This window comes from Passer domesticus, unplaced genomic scaffold, assembly GCF_036417665.1.
Source record: "Passer domesticus isolate bPasDom1 unplaced genomic scaffold, bPasDom1.hap1 HAP1_SCAFFOLD_258, whole genome shotgun sequence".
Lineage (NCBI taxonomy): Eukaryota > Metazoa > Chordata > Aves > Passeriformes > Passeridae > Passer > Passer domesticus.
This window is the reverse complement of record NW_026990037.1, coordinates 42,501-45,000: the sequence shown is the minus strand read 5'-3', so window position 1 is coordinate 45,000 and position 2,500 is coordinate 42,501. Positions and strand designations below refer to the sequence as shown.

The 2,500-nt window shown below is 79.4% G+C and overlaps 1 non-coding gene across 1 annotated transcript; it reads right to left on the bottom strand.

Annotated features, from left to right (window-relative positions):
• Window positions 1-461: 461 nt before the first annotated feature.
• LOC135292263 (5.8S ribosomal RNA) lies at window positions 462-614 on the bottom strand. Its single transcript, XR_010354708.1, has one exon. It is a non-coding gene; the product is annotated as a 5.8S ribosomal RNA (ribosomal RNA).
• Window positions 615-2,500: the final 1,886 nt, after the last annotated feature.

Genomic DNA, 2,500 nt, shown 5'->3' with positions numbered 1-2,500 from the left:
AGACAGCCGCCCGCACGGGGGGGAAGCCCGGGGGCGAGGCCCGCGCCTCGCCCCCCCTCTCGGCCCTCTCTCTCTCTCGGCCCTCGGCGGCGCGCGTTCGACGCCGTCTCTCTCTCGCTCTCTCCCCGGCCGCCGCCACCGCACTGCGGCGCGGCCCCGGCGGGGACGAGCTCCACCCCAGCGGCTCGCTCCGGGAGCGGGGAGCTACGGAGCGCTCCCCGAGTCTGCATTTAGGGGGACGAAGGCCCTGCGCGGCCGACCGCGACCGCGACGACGCCCGCCGGGCCGCAGGGAAAGGATCGAGGCCGCCGAGGGGAACCGCTCCCCTCGCCGCGCCCCTACCGCCTTCCCTCCGGGCACCGGCCGGCCGCCGCCGCCGCCGCCCACCGCGGGCAACGGGCCTGCGAGGCGACCCCAGCCGCGCCGCCGGGGTGGCCCCCGGACGGCGATTGATCGTCAAGCGACGCTCAGACAGGCGTAGCCCCGGGAGGAACCCGGGGCCGCAAGTGCGTTCGAAGTGTCGATGATCAATGTGTCCTGCAATTCACATTAATTCTCGCAGCTAGCTGCGTTCTTCATCGACGCACGAGCCGAGTGATCCACCGCTAAGAGTTGTCTGGCTTTCGGCACCGACCCCGCACGCGCGGAGGGGCCGGGACCGCTCACGCCGAGCGGCCCCTTTCTCTTGCGCCGAGGACGCGCGGGCGCGCGGCCTGGCTTCGACCGTACGAGCACAAACAAACGGAGGAAAAAAAAAAAAAAAGGCCCACGGAACGCTCCGAAGGCCGGCGAAAAGGCGGGGGGACCCGCGCCCCCGACCGCCTCCCCCCGCAAAGGGAGACGCCGCCTCGTGTGCCGTTCTTCGGAGGCGGCCCAGGCGCCCGGGCTCGGCCCGGCCTCCGCGCGGAGGGCCAGCACGGCGCGCGACGGACCGCGGGGGGCACGGCGGCCCACCCGACCTCGATTGCACGGGACGACACACACGCACACGCGGCCGGGGGCACGACGGCCGTCGGCCCCCGCACGCGCCGGCTCCCCTTCGCCGCGCCGCGCCGCGGCGCGGCCGGCTCTCCCCAGCGGCCTTGCAACGCTCGAGACGGCACGCGCCGACGACCGCACCGCCGGCGCGCCCCCCGCGGGAACCGCTCCCGTCGGAAAGGCCAGCGACCGGCGGCCGCACCCCGTCGCCGGTGCCGGAGGCGGACGCCACCGAGACCCGAGCCGGCGCCGCGGGTGCCCGAGGCCGGCCGGGCGGCGGACCCGCCGCCGCCGCGGCCGCCCTGCCGGGCCCACCGCAGCCGCGTCGCGCCGTCGGGGCCCCTTCCCCCGGGCACGCGCCCGGCGGAAGGCGTACGGCGCCGAGCCGGGGGGCAACGCCCGCTCGCCGCGCTCCCACGCGGAGACCGGGCGGGGAAGCGCCCCCGCGGCTGCCCGCACGCCCTCCCTTCGGCCCACACGCGGCCGGGAAGGGCGACGGGAACGCGACGGGTGAGGCCCGGGCCGGGACGGCCGACGGCGCCGGAGGGCGCCGCCCGGCAGGCCGCCCCCGCCCCCCCGGGCGGGAGGGGGGGACACTCGCCGAGCGGCGACGCCGCCGCTCGGCACGGGGCCGCCCGCGCTCGCGGGCCTCCGCCGACGGAGGCACCGCCGAGCGCTCGCCCCAGACGGGGTGGGGGGGCGGTCGGGCCGGGGACGTCCGGCGGACGGCGCCGCCGGTGCGTTCGAGGAGAAGGCCGTCGAGGGGAGAGGCACGGCCGCGCCAAGGAGAGAGCGGCCAAGGAGAGAGCGCGGCGGGCGCCGGCGGCCGCAACCCCGCGGCTGAGGAAAGGCAGAGAGCGCGCGCTCTCTGCCGGCATCGCCCCGGTTTCGAGGGGAGCGGGTCGGCCGGCCCCGCGGCACGACCGCGCGCCGCGGCCTCTCCGCCGAGGCCGGGCCGCAGAGAGGGGGGGGCAGGGCGCCCCTCCCCGGCGCGGCGCGGTTACCCGCCGCCCGCGCGCGCGGCGGAGACGACGGCGGCGGCGGGCGCGCGGCCGGTGGCAACGGACACCACCGCAGGGGATCGGCGGGAGCGGCTCCCCACCCCTCAGTGGCGCCGCGCCACCGCCCGGCGCACGCCTGCCGCCGCCGGCACCGCCGCCGCCGCCGCGGCGGGGCGCGCCGAGCCGCCCGAGTCTTTAAACCGCCGCCCGGCCCGGCGGGCCCCTTTCGGCCCCCGCGGCGTTTGACGACGCCGAGGGAACCTGGGGACCCGCCGAGGCGCGGAGCGCTAGGTACCTGGCCCTGGGGCGAGGGAGACGACCTGCATGGCCCCGCCGGGGTGCCTCTCCCGCTGCCGCCCTCGGGGGAGCGTCCACCGGCGGGGGCGCGCCCGACATCTGCCGCCACCACCGCGGCGTCCTTCTCGGGGCCCGGGGTCTCCCTCAGTAGCCCGGCGCTGCGCCCGAGAGGACGACCGCGGCTCGGGCCGCCCCGCCGGCGCGGAGACGCGGCCCGACCACCG